The sequence below is a fragment of the Phyllobates terribilis genome, unplaced genomic scaffold, assembly GCF_046119375.1.
Source record: "Phyllobates terribilis strain yellow unplaced genomic scaffold, ASM4611937v1 Scaffold_3__8_contigs__length_932513732, whole genome shotgun sequence".
Classification (NCBI taxonomy): domain Eukaryota; kingdom Metazoa; phylum Chordata; class Amphibia; order Anura; family Dendrobatidae; genus Phyllobates; species Phyllobates terribilis.
This window is the reverse complement of record NW_027362763.1, coordinates 226,173,377-226,190,079: the sequence shown is the minus strand read 5'-3', so window position 1 is coordinate 226,190,079 and position 16,703 is coordinate 226,173,377. Positions and strand designations below refer to the sequence as shown.

The 16,703-nt window shown below is 45.9% G+C and overlaps 1 pseudogene; it reads right to left on the bottom strand.

Moving 5' to 3' along the window:
* Positions 1 to 5,248: 5,248 nt before the first annotated feature.
* The window catches only part of LOC141258509 (elongin-A pseudogene), a 29,472-nt pseudogene continuing 18,017 nt past the window's right edge, over positions 5,249 to 16,703 (bottom strand).

Here is a 16,703-nt window from a genome sequence, read left to right as displayed (position 1 = left end):
TCTGCCAATAACCCCAAAAAGGCCATTTGCAACACCTGCCAGGCCAGCATCAGCACGGGTGGCAAAACTAGCAGTCTGACCACCACCAACATGATCAGGCACATGGCAGCAAAGCACACGACTTTAAGGGCCGAACCCCAGGGTCCAGCAACAGTGTCTGCGGGTGGCACCATTGCTTCTTCCGCTGTTGTGCAAGCAAGCCAATCCCCTGTCCATGGTGCATGCGAAGATGCCTCCTGCCCTGCACCTGTCGTTGCTCATTCTCAAGTAGCAGCATCATGAAGCACGTCCTTGTCCCAGCGCAGCGCTCAGTTGTCCATAACCCAGTCCTTGGAACGCAAGCGCAAATACGCAGCCAACGTCCCACAGGCCACAGTACTAAATTCCCACATTTTACGACAATCCCCCAATTCGGTACTCGGTCCCCAGCCGCCACTATTTCTCCCGGTGTGCCGTCCCCGCATTACACAAGCACGTGTTCCAAAACATTAGCTGTGCCCTCAACAACGCAGTTACCGGGAAAGTACACCTAACCACGAACACATGGACAAGTGCTTGTGGGCAGGGATGGTACATATCGCCGACGGCACAATGGGTTATCATACTGGAAGACGGGACCCAGTCGGACCTTGGGACGGAACACATCCTCCCAGCACCAAGGATTGCGGGCCCTAGGTCAATCAGGGTTGCCCCCAAAGTCTACAGCTCCTGCACCTCATCCTCCTCAGCATCCTCATCCTCTTCAGCCTCCATCTCCGAAATGACCTCATCAGTCAGAAGCTGGAAGCACTGCAGTACTGCCTCGGCCAAGCGGCAACAGGCTGTGCTGAAGCTAATATGCTTAGGTGACAAACCGCACAATTCTGAAGAGTTGTGGACAGCTCTGAAAGAGCAGGCAGATCGGTGGCTCACACTGCTGAACCTACAGCCAGGCATGGTCGTGTGTGACAATGGCTGAAACCTGGTGGCGGCTCTGAGGCGAGGCGAGCTCACACACGTACCATGCCTGGCCCATGTGCTTACATCGTGGTTCAGCAGTTTCTCAAATCCTACCCGAAGCTGCCGGATCTGCTTGTTAAAGTACGCCACCTGTGTGCCCATTTTAGAAAGTCATCTACAGCTTCCGCCACCCTTGCCGTGTTTCAGCAGCGTTTGCATTTTCTGACTCACAGACTGGTATGTGATGTCCCCACGCATTGGAACGCTACACTGCAGATTTTGGGTAGGATTTGTGAGCAGAAGAGGGCAGTTGTTGAGCACCAGCATCAACAACGCTTTCGGTATTCAGTTCAGACTTCACACATAAGACCTCAGGAGTGGACATGGATGTCAGACATATGTACCATCCTCCAAAACTTTGAGGACTCCAACAAGATGGTGAGCGGCGATGACGCCATAATTTGCGTCACTATCCCATTTCCCTGTCTTCTGAAATGCTCTCTGCTCACAATCAAAGAGGATGCATTGCAGGCGGAGCATGATGAGATGAAGCAAGGAACCATACAGGGTGATTACACACAGCCCAGCCTCATCTCATCCCAACATGGATTGGGTGACAATGAGGAAGAGGAGGAGGAAGAACAGGAGCTAGTTTCATCCTCTATAGACGGTACTACCTGCACTGCTGTCACACCGTCTGTTCAGCGTGGATGGCCAGAGGACAGAGAGGAGGAGGAGAGCATGGTCAGTCATCCTCTTGGTGAGGACACTGAAGTCTTGCCTTTTAGCAGTCTGGCACGCATGGCTGAGTTTATGTTACGCTGCCTTTCCTATGACCCTCTCGTTCTCAAAATTTTGGGTGACAGTAATTACTGGTTGGTGACACTTCTAGACCCACGCTTCAAGGAGAACTTCATATCTCTTATTCCTGAGGTGGACAGGTCTACAAAAATGGGGCAGTACCAGAAGTCCCTTGTTGCGGAACTATTAAAAAAATTCCCATCTGAAAACGATGGCGGCAAAGGTCACACTTCGTTGGACAACCAAGGAGTACAGGCGAGAGAGTCACAACTTCAATCCAGCAGAGGCAGGGGAACACTGTCAAAGTTCTGGGAGAATTTTCTCAGCCCCTCCCATCTCACAAGCCCTGAGGTGAGGGGTAGTCTCACAAGGAGTGCAAAGTTTGGGAAGATGCTGAGGGAGAAACCTGGCCAACCGTACCAACGTCCTCCGTGATTCCTCTGTGCCTTATAATTATTGGGTATCCAAGCTGGATATGTGGAATGAATTTGCTCTCTATGCCTTGGAGGTCCTGGCCTGCCCTGTCGCCATCGTTTTATCACAGCGGGTTTTTAGTGCCGCTGATGGAATTATAACTGATAAGTGCATCCGCCTGTCAACTGAAAATGTTGACAGGCTGAGTCTTATAAAAATGAACAAGGGCTGGATTGGGCCAGACTTCTCAACACCACGGAATGATAGCAGTGCAACATAAACTCAAATCCAGTGTCTTTTTTGGGAGGTGTATTCCCATGCACCTCTTCACACCCATACATGGGTATACGCTTCCTGATTTTGTCTATTTGCTCTTGTCTTCCTCCTTCTCCTCATCCTCCACCACCATATCACCAGGGTGACCGTGGTCAGTGATGCAACACCCATATAATTTTTTAAAGGGTGTTTATGATGCCGTTAAAAGAAAATTTTTTATACAGTATGTTCATGTATACCCCTCAGGGGTAAATGTTTGTCAGCCCATACACTTACTTCATGGGCATTACAAGTTTAGGAGACCCGCTCCTTTCTAATAGGAACATTTTCTTATGAGGCCCTCCTCCACATCTCTTCCAAGGGGCATTGGAGTGCCTTCCAATTTTTGGCAGCCCTTGCATTCACTTCATAGGCAAACACAATGGGAGACCGACTTCCTAATAATGGTAACATTGTTTTCAGGAGGCCCTCTGACCTCAACGTCTCTTACAAGGGGCATTGGAGTGCCTCCAAATTTTTGGCAACCCATGCATTCACTGCGTAGGCAAACACAATGGGAGACCCACTTCCTAATAATGGGAACATTGTTTTCAGGAGGCCCTCTGACCTCCACATCTCTTCCAAAGGGGCATTGGAGTGCCTACAAATTTTTGGCAACCCTTGCATTCACTGCATAGGCAAACAGAATGGAGACCCACTTCCTAATAATGTAAACATTGTTTTAAGGAGGCCCTCTGACCTCCACGTCTCTTCAAAAGGGCATTGGAGTGCCTCCAAATTTTAAGCAACCCTTGCATTCACTGCATAGGCAAACACAATGGGAGATCTACTTCCTAATAATGGGAACATTGTTTTCAGGAGGTCCTCCTCTAAGTCTCTTCAAAGGGTTATTGGGGTGTATCCAAAATTTCAAACTGGTATTGGGGTGCGTCCAAATTTTGGGCTGCCCTGCCACTCACTGCATACGCAATAACAGTATAGGAGACCCACTCTTTAGTAATGGGAACAATAAAACATAGCCGGCTGATGGCTCTCTAAGAAAAGTGAGGGCCGACTGCTGGCACTTTAAGAATAGTAAAGGTCGCCTGATGGCCCTATAAAAATAGGTTTTGTGACTTTCAGAGTCCCTCCTTCATAAATGAAACATGATGTGTCTGATGATATCTCACACACCACATGGCCAGAAAAGGTTGTAAAATATTAAAATGACATTTCCTGGTGAATGCATTTGTCACGGTTGAAAGCAATGCAAAAGTGAAAAAATGCATCAAAAACGCTACGTGTGAACATAGCCCAAGATGTGGGGGATCATTTTTGTTTTTGGTTATTTATTTTGCTTTGTATACAAGTCATTACCCTGGAAAGGATGCTCCTTAACATATTTCCCAGGAAAATCCATTTTGGTTTCGTTTTTGTATGTTTTATTGTGAGTCTATAAAAGTGGCGTATTACCTCTAACAACGTTGTTGACAGAAGTGACCTGGGAGTCAGAAATGCTTCCAGGGGTCTTCCCCATGCTGTCCCCATGTCATTTGAGCACTGTTCCTATCGATTTGGGCAATTTTTAGACCCTCTGCAGACCGCCGGGGAGAGCCGTCTGAAAAATGCTCGAGTTTCCTATAGACTTACATTGGACTCGAAGCTCGGGTCGAGCACCTGAGTATTCCAATGTGCTCAACCCGAGCATCGAGCACCCAAGCATTTTAGTCCTCGCCCATCACTATTTTGAACATATCGCTTTGGTGCCGGATTTTTTCGTATTGAATTAAAGTTTATAGCCCCTGCGCTGCAGCTACAGGTAAAGTGAAATCTGCAAAATCCACAATATACTCATTTTACAAATGACCTACACTAAAGAGCAAGTGTCTGGCATTGCCATTTAATTCTTAAGGAGTAGAAACAGCATCTGCAATGGTCAAAAATACTGACAGCCGCCACACAGGAGCTTATAACTTTTTTTTTTCACCTGGGCTACCAGGTTACCCGGTAGCCCAAATAAAAAAAATATAGGACCGTTTGAGACTGCAGAGCATGAAAATACTATGCAGGCCAAAAATTTGCTTCTACAGTGATGGAAAATTCAACAAAAATAAATTACATAAACTGTGTCCCTAAAAGAAATTTGAGAATCCAGATTACAGATTCAAACACATTGGAATATTGAGCTTAAATGTAGAGATCCCGGATATGAAGAAAGGTGTGTGTGGAGGTCAGAGACACCAATTTTTATGTCACATAACAATTCTGCAAAATAATTCACAACAAAAATTACATGACGCTGCAACAGGAAAACACCAAATCAGGACTGCTAAATACATATTAGTAGTTGAAGCATCCAGAGAATCGCAAAATTCCTTTCTTGATTTCTTTCAACTTTGCCAAAAAAAATTAACATTGTACCTAATTCTGTCATAGGAAATTGAACAAAAATAGTTTCCTATCTGTAATTTGTCTTCAATCAGTAAAAAACTGATTTGTAAATGAGGACTCCGCTAGGTTATGAGAGCATCTTAGTGTGGTACACTGATTATTCTTCAACAGTCAGGATCCATATCTGTGACGTAAAAAGGCACAGTTATTCTAAGGCCCCAGGGACATGAATCAACAAATTAATGGGAATCCTGCAGAGCCAGAGGATTGAGAGAAGAAAGATACATATAGTTAAAACATGAGTATATTAGGATGTTGGGCAAAAGGAAACGGTAAGGTGAAGGGCAACACTGTTTCAGGAATTAATGGGTCCTTTCTGCCATTTTATCAATGATTTCCAGTGCAACAATCCCCTCATCACAAAAAAAAGTCCATTCTCGTCCTTATTTTATCGCCGAGAACACCGGTTCTTGAAAGCTTTTATTGTTTCGGCCATCATGGGAGCAACCTTTTTCATTTGTGGTTTACGTGGATCATGTCCGGGCTGGACAACACAGCTTGGTGTGGACACTGTACTACTAGTACTTGGTCTGTCAAATGAGGTTCCTCAGATGGCACACTGATATAACTGCTAGTGACTGGCATGAAGGGTTAAATCCTTGCTTTTTTACTGACAACTGCTGCTCCTGTTCCAAAAGTTTCTTGCGTTCTACGTACATCACGTGGGGGTTTCACTTCTGTATTCACAAATGCCATCTTGGCTTGTCGGACATTAGGCTTGTTTGCATGTGATGAGCCGATATTCTGAGTTAGCATGACCAGCCTGTGCTCTCGAGCTTCGTGGAGATGGAGATACAATTCTCTTCAGCTCTCATACTCATCTGGAATCTTATTTCTGAAATCTCTTTGACAGTGATTTCTCCAGAGTTGATCTGAGTCCTCAATCAGTACATGATTACAATCTTCTATCCGGTACAAGTGGTCTGGTGTGCATTTCTCCAAAACTGGCTTGAATAAGGTACACCTCCTACCTCATAGAGCAAGTCTATGTTGTTAGCCAGGACTCGGAGGCACTGCTTGTAGGGGGACATCATCTTTGGCAAGTAAGTGGATTTAGATCCAGAATACACCTGCAGCTTGGAGCTTAATCTGCGTCCAGTAAATCCGTTACCTTCATCCTCCTCTTGAGAGTACAGTGGAGCTCTCCTCCTATGAGGCATGGAGGGAACAGTGTCAATAGATGGAAGAGGTCGATAATTTGGCTGGATAGTTGGCAATGGTATATCAGGTAGAACAGAGACTTAGTCTATCTTGGACTCTTTCTTTTCCTTTTTTTCAGGCATTTGCTGTTTCGCTTTGCTTTTCTCTTTACGATCTACTTTACTCTCACTCTCTTTCTTGTTGCTCTCTTCAGGTGTAGAAGTCGATGTAGATGTTTTCTTTACAGTAGGTTTCAACTTTTTCTTATGGTTCTGGGGCTGGTCATAGCTGAGATAGGGCTCAAAAGACATTGTTGGCTGCTCAAATTCAGCTTCATCAGGTTCAGTTTCAGGAGGTGGCAGAGAGATCTTAATAGATTTCTTATCTTGTGTTCCTGAGTCATTTGAATGAGTTTTGCTCTTGACTTTTTCTGATTTTTCCTTGGTTACCAGTTTTTTTAAGATATCTTTGCCTTCTCCACAGGATCCAAGCCTATTTTATGTATGTCAGGTTTTGATTTCTAACTACTATTTGTGATAGGAGGCCCTTGTTATGATGGCTTCCTGCTTCAACCATGACTCAGCCCATAGGGCTAATTTTTAGAAACCCTATGCACATTGTGCAGTGGACAAGCCAGGACAGTATTCCTACTCCAGCCTAACTACTATTTGTGATTGGAGGCCCTTGTGATGATGGCTTCCTGCGTCAACCATGACTCAGCCCATAGGGCTAATTTTTAGAAACCCTATGCACATTGTGCAGTGGACAAACTAGTACAGTATTCCTACTCCAGCCTAACTACTATTTGTGATTGAAGGCTCTTGTGATGATGGCTTTCTGTTTCAACCATGAATCAGCCCAGAGGGCTAATTTTTAGAAGCCCTATGCACATTGTGCAGTGGACAAATCTGAAATGTACAGTGGTCCTACCAAACCAATATTTGTCATTGGAAGCTCTTGTCACAGGTTGTGCCACATTGTGACTGAGATAAGGGATACATATTCAATAGAAATTTACACTGACTGTTGATGACCGACTGATGGCCCTCTAAAAACTTGATTTGAGGTCCACAACTACTACAGTCCTCCATTGACTTGCACAAGTGATAAATTTGATATTGCATTTTTGGCCTGTTACATACAATTTACGTTAGGCTTGGTAGTTGTTCTTGTGTGTCTGTAAAAGTGGCATAACACTGCAACAAACATATTCCCAGAAACCATATGTGAGTCAGAAATGCATGCAGGCACATTCTCCAGGCTCTTCCCATTCTGTTTCATCACTTTCCCATCCATTTCAGCCTTTTCCTCAGGCCCCCAGACTCCTTTGCAGGGTCCAGCAGAAAATTACTCACATTTCCCATTGACTTACATTGTACTCACTATTCGGAACGAATACGCGATTATTATAAAGTACTCGTAATGAGTATACGATTACGAATATTACGGTAATCGGTCATCACTAGTGTTGAGCAAGCACTAAAATGCTCTGGTGCTCGAAGCTCGGGCCGAGCTCACTGGGATACTCGGGTGCTCGACCCGAGCAACGAGCCCAATGTTAGTCTATGGGAGACCCGAACATTTTTGCGGCGGCTCCCCCGGCAGTCTGTAGAAAGCCTAAAAAGTGCCCAAAACGATAGTGACAGTGCTCAAATGACATGGGGACAGCATGGGGATCGCCCCAGGAAGCATTTCTGACCCCCAGGTCACTGCTGTCAACAACGTGGTCAGAGGTATTAAGCCACTTTTACAGGCTCACAATAAAACGTTCAAAAACGAAAGTGAAAGTGCTTTCCTGTGAAATATGTTAACCCCTTAACGACCATGGGTCTTTCTGTTTTTGTGTTTTCCTTTTTTGCTCCCCTTCTTCCCAGAGCCAGAACTTTTTTAATTTTCATTCAATATGGCCATGTGAGGGCTTATTTTTTGCGGGACGAGTTGTACTTTTAAACACCGTCACTGGTTTTACCATATCATGTGCTGGAAAATTGGAAAAAAATTCCAAGTGCAGTGAAACTGCAAAAAAATGCAATTCCACAGTTGTTTTTTGGGTCCTTTTTTTACCACGTTCACAGATTGCTAAAACTGACCTGCCATCATTATTTTCCAGGTCGTTACGAGTTCATAGACACCAAACATGTATAGGTTCTTTTTTATTTAAGTGGTGAAAAAAAAATCCAAAGCTTGTTAAAAAAACAAAAAAAAATGACGCCATTTTCCGAGACCCTTAGCTTCTCCATTTTTCCGGATCTGGGGCCAGGTGAGGGCTTATTTTTTGCGTGCCGGGCTGATGTTTTTATTGATACCATTTTGGGGTAGATCCGATGTTTTGATCGCCCATTATTGCATTTTATTGCAAAGTTGTAGCGACCAAAAAAACTTAATTCTGGCGTTTAAATTTTTTTTCTCGTTACGCCGTTTACTGATTGTATTAATTCTTCTTTTATATTGATAGATCGGGCGATTCTGAACGCGGCGATACCAAATATGTGTATGTGTTTTTTTTTTATATATATATATATATTTTATTTTGAATGGGGCGAAAGGGGGGTGACTTAAACTTTTATATATTTTTTATTTTTTTTATTTTTTTAAAAACTTTTTTTTTACACTTTATGCTTGCTTCTATAGTCTCCAGAGGAGACTAGAAGCAGCAGTTGTTTGATTGCTTCTACTGCATACAAGCAATGAGCAGATCGCTTGTATGCAGGAGAAATGCTCACTTGCTATGAGCGCTGACCACTAGGTGGCGCTCATAGCAATTGAGACATGACAACCACAGGCGTCTGCTGCAGACCCTGAGTTGTCATGCCCACCCATTGGTGACCCGCGATCACGTGACGGGGTCACTGATGGGCGGGGCTTAGGACTCCCGGAAGTGCGAGTTAAATGCCACTGTCAGAGATTTAACATGTTAACAGCCGCGGGTGGATTGCGATTCCAATAATCAGCTGACATGTGGTCGCTTCAGTGCGGGCTCACCGCCGGAGCCCCCGCTGAACCAGCCTTCCCGACCTGGTGCGTACTATTACTGACCAGGTCGGAAAGGGGTTAAGGAACATCCTTTCCAGGGTAAAGACTTGTGTATAAGGTAAAATAAATAACCAAAAACAAAAATACTCCTCCACACCTTGGGCTATGTTCACAAGTAGCATTTTTTATGCGTTTTTGCACGTTTGTATTGCTTTCAACCGTGACAAATGCATTCACCGGGAAATGTCATTTTAACATTTTACAACCTTATCTGGCCATGTGCTGTGTGACACATGCATACAGTGCTAAAAATACATGGGAACAGCATGGGGAAGACCCTTGGAAGCATCTCTGACACACAGGTCACTGCCTAAAAGTGTGCCCATCAGAAGTGATCCTTGCCGCATCAGAAGGTGCAGACTTGCAACTATCCCCGTGCAAGTCCTTGTCCCAGGGCACTGTTCAATTGTACCTCCCCCATAACTTGCAATAATAGCGCAAGTATGCAGCCTGCCACCCACCCACCCCCAGGCTGCAATACCATACTGCTAGCTTGCTTGCACTTGAAATTGGGCCTTTTAGGCATGTGGAGGTGGAATCTGGCCACCACGTCATGGCTGCGTCGGTAGCCTGGTATTCATACTCAGTCCCCAGCCGCCCGGCGGCCGGGTGTCCACGCTTGGTCCCCAGCCGCCAGGGGGCGGCCGGGTGTCCATACTCAGTCCCCAGCCGCCCCGCGGCCGGGTGCCCACTCACAGTCCCCAGCCGCGTGGGGGTGGCCGGGAGTCCATAAACGGTCCCCAGCCACCCCTATTTGTCCCGGTGCGCCTTATACACAAGCGCGCATACCAAAACATTACCTGTGCCCTCCCCAGTGCATTTAGTGGGAAGGACAGCCTAACCACAAACACGTGGACAAGTGAATGTGGCCAGGAATGGTCCATCTCACTGACGCCTTCACACTGGGTTAATATTGTGGAAGCCGGGACACAGTTGGACACTGGGATGCAACACGTCCTCCAGACATAGAGGATTGTGGGTCCTGGGTCAATCAGGCTTCAACACAAAGTTCAGAAGGTAGACAGCAGCAGTGGTCGGCCTCCTACACAACGAGTAAATTATTCATGATCATGAGGCCATCCACTTCCTTAGCTTTCTGTTCCTTGGAATGCAAGTGCATGTATGTAGTAGCAGCTAGGCCTGAGGTGGTCAGCGTTTTGGCGCATATTCTACCTTCTTCGAGGATTGCTGGATGTTTTCCTGCTACTATCCCAGTTCTATGACTCCCGTTAAAACAAAGCTTCAGGTGATGAATGATGGATGAGGTGGTGGCAAAGGAGAAAGAGCAGGAGGAACAGGGACCATTCACATCAATATCAGGCCAGTCAACCACACATGTCTTGTAGGATATGTTTCTGTACCAAAAGGAGCGGTTCAGATACACAGTTATAAGGCATACAGTGAATGCAATGCCTACCAAAAATTTCGAGGCACTCCAATGCCCCTTGAAAGTGACATGGAGGTCAGAGGGCCTTAACTAAACCGTTTTTTCCATTTATAGCAACTGGGTCTCCTGTACACTGTTGGCCTAAGCAGGGAATGGAAGGCTTTCCGAAAATTATTAGGCACTGCAATGCCCCTTGAAACAGACGTGGATTACAGCGTATTAAAAACCTTCTGCCCATTATTGGGGAGTGGGTCTCCCTTAGTGTTCGCCTATGCATTGAAAAGCAAAAGCTGACAAAAATTAGGAGGAAATGCAATGCCCATTGCAAGAGTCGTGGAGGTTAGAGGTAAATAAAAACAACATGTCAATGCCCCTTGGAAGAGCTGTGGAGTTCAGAGTGGTTTAACAAGACGGTTTTAATGCCCCTTAGAAGAGACGTGGAGTTCAGAGTGGTTTAACAAGACAGTTTTAATGCCACTTGGAAGAGATGTGGAGGTCACAGTAGCTTAACAAGATGGTTTTAATGCCCCTTGGAAGAGATGTGGAGTTCAGAGTGGTTTAACAAGACAGTTTTAATGCCCCTTGGAAGAGTGGTGGAGGTTACAGTGGAATAAAAAGACAATAATAATGCCCCATGGAAGAGACGTGGAGGTCACAGTAGCTTAACAAGACGGTTTTAATGCCCCTTGGAAGAGTGGTGGAGGTCGCAGTGGAATAAAAAGACAATATCAATGCCCCTTGGAAGAGTGGTGGAGGTTACAGTGGAATAAAAAGACAATATCAACGCCCTGTGGAAGAGACGTGGAGGTCACAGTAGCTTAACAAGATGCTTTTAATGCCTCTTGGAAGAGTGGTGGAGGTCGCAGTGGAATAAAAAGACAATATTAACGACCCTTGGAAGAGATGTGGAGATCACAGTAGCTTAACAAGACGATTTTAATGCCCCTTACAAGAGCCATGCAGTACAGCATATTAAAAACATTATTCCCATTATTGGGGAGTGGGTCTCCCATAGTCTTTGCCTATGCCTTCCAAGCAAAAGCTGCCAAAAATTAGGACAGAGGAACTTGCAATGCTGGCAACATGGACTACGGTCAACCTGGTGGTATAGTGGTCGTGGAGGCTGAGGATAAGGAGAAGAGCAAAAAACAGCCGAAATGAGGAAGCGTATACCCATGTGTGGGTGTGAAGCGATGCATGGGAATACACCTCCTGAAATAACACAGTGGATTTGACTTTATGTTACTCTGCTGTCATTTGGTGGTGATGAGAAGTCTGGCCCAATCCAGCCCTTGTTCATTTTGATAAGGGTCAGCTTGTCAGCATTGTCAGTTGACAGGCGAGTGCGCTTATCAGTTATAATTCCCCCAGCGGCACTAAAAACACGCTCCGATAACACGCTAGCGGCAGGGCAGGCCAGGACCTCCAAGGCATACAGAGTGAGTTCATTCCAAGTGTACAGCTTGGATACCCAATAATTAAAAGGCACAGAGGAATCACGGAGGATGCTGGTACTCCCTCACCATCTTTTGAAACTTTCCACTCCTTGTGAGAGTACCCTGCGCCTCAGGGCCTGTAAGCTGGGCAGGTCTCAGAAAACTGTCCTAGAACATTAACAGTGTTCCCCTGCCTCTGCTGGATTGGAGTTGCGTCTCTCTCGCCTGTATGCCTTAGTTGGGCAGCGAACTGTGACCTCTGCCGCTACCGTGTTCAGATGGGAATTTTTTTAATAGTTCTGCAGCAAGGGCCTTCTGGTACTGCCCCATTTTTGTAGACCTCTCCAACTCAGGAATAAGAGAGTGAAAGTTCTCCTTGTAGAGGGGGTCTAAAAGTGTCATCAACCAGTAATGACTGTCACCCAACATTTTGACAATGCGAGGGTCACGGTTAAGGCAGCGTAAAATAAAGTCAGCCATGGGTGCCAGACTGGTAACGGGCAAGACTTCCGTGTCCTCACCAAGATGACAACTGATAGTGTTGAGCGATCACTAAAATGCTCGGGTGCTCGAAGCTCGAGCCGAGCTTACTGTGATACTCGGGTGCTCGACCCGAGCAAAGAGCCCAATGTTAGTCTATGAGAGACCCGAGCATTTTTGCGGCAGCACCCCCGGCAGTCTGTAGAAAGCCTAAAAAGTGCACAAAACGATAGTGATAGTGCTCAAAAGACATGGGGGCAGCATGGGGATCGCCCCTGGAAGCATTTCTGACCCCCAGGTCACTGCTGTCAACAACGTGGTCAGAGGTATTAAGCCACTTTTGCGGGCTCACAATAAAACGTTCAAAAACGAAACTGAAACGGTTTTCCTGTGAAATATGTTAAGGAATTTCCTTTCCAGGGTAAAAACTTGTGTATAAGGTAAAATAAATAACCAAAAACAAAAATACTCCTCCACACCTTGGGCTATGTTCACAAGTAGCATTTATCATGCGTTTTTGCACTTTTGTATTGCTTTCAACCGTGACAAATGCGTTCACCGGGAAATGTCATTTTAACATTTTACAACCTTATCTGGCCATGTGCTGTGTGACACATACATACAGTGCTGAAAAGACAAGGGATCAGCATGGGGAAGACCCCTGTAAGCATCTCTGACCCCCAGGTCACTGTCTAAAAGTGTGCCCATTAGATGTGATCCTTGCCGCATCAGAAGATGCAGACTTGCAACTATCCCCGTGCAAGTCCTTGTCCCAGGGCAGTGTTCAATTGTACCTCCCCCATTCCTTGCAATGCAAGCGAAAATATACAGCCAACCACCCACCCACCCGCAGGCTGCAATACCATACTGCTAGCTTTCACTTGAAATGGGGCCTTTTAGTTTGGAGGAGGCCGAAGCTGGCCACTACCTCATTGCCGCTTCAGCAGCGAGGTATCCATACTCTGTCCCCAGCCGCCCGGCGGCCGGGTGTCCACGCTCGGTCCCCAGCCACCAGGTGGCGGCCAGGTGTCCATACTCGGTCCCCAGCCGCCCTGATTTCTCCTGTCACCTTACCCCACACTTTTCTTAGCCTGGCCTGCTTTAGGGCAGCATTGGACGAGCCCACCAGAGAACAAGGCTCCTCCGGTGGGCCCTGGCTTCTCCATCAGGGGAGTTGAGAGTGCCTAGGTGAGGAGCATGATGATGATGATAGAAGTTAGCATCTGCTTTGTTTTCTTGGAATGCAAGCGCATGTATGTAGTAGCGGCTAGGCCTGAGGTGGTCTGCGTTTTGGCGCATATCCTACCTCCTCCGAGTATTGCTGGATGTTTTCCTGCTACTATCCCAGTTCTATGACTCCCGTTAAAACAAAGCTTCAGGTGATAAATGATGGATGAGGTGGTGGCAAAGGAGAAAGAGCAGGAGGAACAGGGACCATTCACATCAATATCAGGCCAGTCAACCAGATATGTCTTGTAGGATATGTTTCTGTAACAAAAGGAGCGGTTCGGCTACACAGTTATAGGGCATACAGTGAGTGCAATGCCTACCAAAAATTTTGAGCCACTCCAATGCCCCTTGAAAATGACATGGAGGTCAGAGGGCGTTAACTAAACCTTTTTTTCGATTTATAGCAACTGGGTCTCCCGTGCACTGTTGGCCTAAGCAGTGAATGGAAGGCATTCCAAAAATTATGAGAAACTGCAATGCCCCTTACAAGAGCCATGTGTGGCACCCCAGGGGTCTGGTCACCACAGTAATAGAGATATTACGTCGGAGAGCAAGTGGGAGGTTTCCTGGTCAGGATCCCTTAAACATGCAACATCCTCCTGCCCCAGTCCTGGGAGGGGAGAATTCTGCGCTTATAAACTGGATCTGGGGCGGGGTTGAGTGAGTCAGAGAACAGTCAGAGTCAGAGTGAGAGCAAGGTAAAGTAACAGCAAGGAGCTCTGTAGGAGCTAGGAGCTAAAGACCAGGGGCTGGAAGCTGAGCAGAGCTCGCCCTGGCAGAAGACAATAGGAACCGGACACAGGAGTCCGAAGCTGTGAGGACTTATATATCCAGCAGCAGAAACCAGCCGGCAGGGGGTTTCAGGTCCTCTGGCCATAGAAGCCCGGAGGCTCAGTCACAAGCAAGGGACCAGCACCGCCGTCGTGGAGCGGAGGCTAACAGAAGGCCCCAAGTCACCAGCCATACGGGTGAGCACTACACAGTACACTCAGGGACGTAGGCTACTTCTACCCGCTTACAGCAAGGTAGCCAGGAAGAGTGCAGACAGATGGGGAGGCCTACAACTCCACATGGCCAGGGGAACTCCTGCTTGCTCACAGACTGACCAGGCCTCTTATGCTAGCCAGTACTCCCGGGAGGGTCTACCTTATAATCATCAGTAAAGACCCTGAACTGCACTGCAAAGACTCTGAATCGTTCCTGCTGCGCTCGTGCACCATCACCCCCATCATCCACACTCGCTGCCCTGAGGCTATACTCCTCCCGAGGGGAGTTATCCCATTCTATGCTGCGCACACAACACCAGCCTCAGCGGTCTGCCTCGCAGCGGTGGTACTCCCTGACCGCAATCCACGGGTGGCGCAGTCGGACAATTAACCTCAAAACCTAAGAAAGACTGCCACTGGTTTGACCAGCCTGAGTCACGGGACCGGGTCACCGCCACGGAGACTACAGACCCCAGAGACCCGGCACCAGGTATCCCACACACGTGTACACACGGCCCAGGGGGCGCGTCACATGCAGTACAGCATATTACAAACATAAGTCCCATTATTGGGGAGTGGGTGTCCCATAGTATTTGCTTATGCCTTGCAAGCAAAAGCTGCCAAAAATTAGGACGGAGCAACTTGCAATGCCCCTTACAAGAGCCATGCAGTACAGCATATTACAAACATAAGTCCCATTATTGGGGAGTGGGTCTCCCATAGTATTTGCTTATGCTTTCCCAGCAAAAGCTGCCAAAAATTAGGACGGAGCAACTTGCAATGCCCCTTACAAGAGCCATGCAGTACAGCATATTACAAACATAAGTCCCATTATTGGGGAGTGGGTCTCCCATAGTATTTGCTTATGCTTTCCCAGCAAAAGCTGCCAAAAATTAGGACGGAGCAACTTGCAATGCCCCTTACAAGAGCCATGCAGTACAGCATATTACAAACATAAGTCCCATTTTTGGGGAGTGGGTGTCCCATGGTATTTGCTTATGCTTTCCCAGCAAAAGCTGCCAAAAATTAGGACGGAGCAACTTGCAATGCCCCTTACAAGAGCCATGCAGTACAGCATATTACAAACATAAGTCCCATTATTGGGGAGTGGGTGTCCCATAGTATTTGCTTATGGAACTGCAAAACCACACTTGTATTTCTCGGGCCTACACCAGACTATTTTCAAAAGATATATTTGTGTCTGAAAAATCAGGGAGACACTATTTTTTTTTTTTTACAGCAAAAAATGCAAAAAGCAAGATAATAGAGATTTTTTACCGTGGAACAGCAAAAGCAAACTTCTGTCTCTCTGGCCTACACCAGACTATTTTCAACAGATATATTTGTGTCTGAAAAATCAGGGAGACACTATTATTATTTTTATACAGCAAAAAATGCCAAAAACAGGATAATAGAGATGTTTTACCGTGGAACATCAAAACCACAGTAATAATTTACTGGTGTATAGCAGGCTTTTTAAAATATATATATATTTGCGGCTGAACAGTGAGCGACACACTCAAACTGTTTTTTTTAGATACAAATGGCCCAAAAGAGGATAATACAGATGTTTGTACCGTGGAACTGCAAAACCACACTTGTATTTCTCGGGCCTACACCAGACTATTTTCAACAGACATATTTGTGTCTGAAAAATCAGGGAGACACTATTTTTTTTTTTTTACAGCAAAAAATGCAAAAAGCAGGATAATAGAGATTTTTTACTGTGGAACAGCAAAAGCACACTTCTGTCTCTCTGGCCTACACCAGACTATTTTCAACAGATATATTTGTGTCTGAAAAATCAGGGAGACACTATTATTATTTTTATACAGCAAAAAATGCCAAAAACAGGATAATAGAGATGTTTTACCGTGGAACATCAAAACCACAGTAATAATTTACTGGTGTATACCAGGCTTTTTAAAATATCTATATATTTGTGGCTGAACAGTGAGCGACACACTCAAACTGTTTTTTTTAGATACAAATGGCCCATGGAACTGCAAAACCACACTTCTATTTCTCTGGCCTACACCAGACTATTTTCAACAGATATATTTGTGTCTGAAAAATCAGAGGCACACTTTTTTTTTTGGGGAGGGGGGGCACCAAAAGGTTAATAAGATGGGTATTTGTACATTGTGAAGG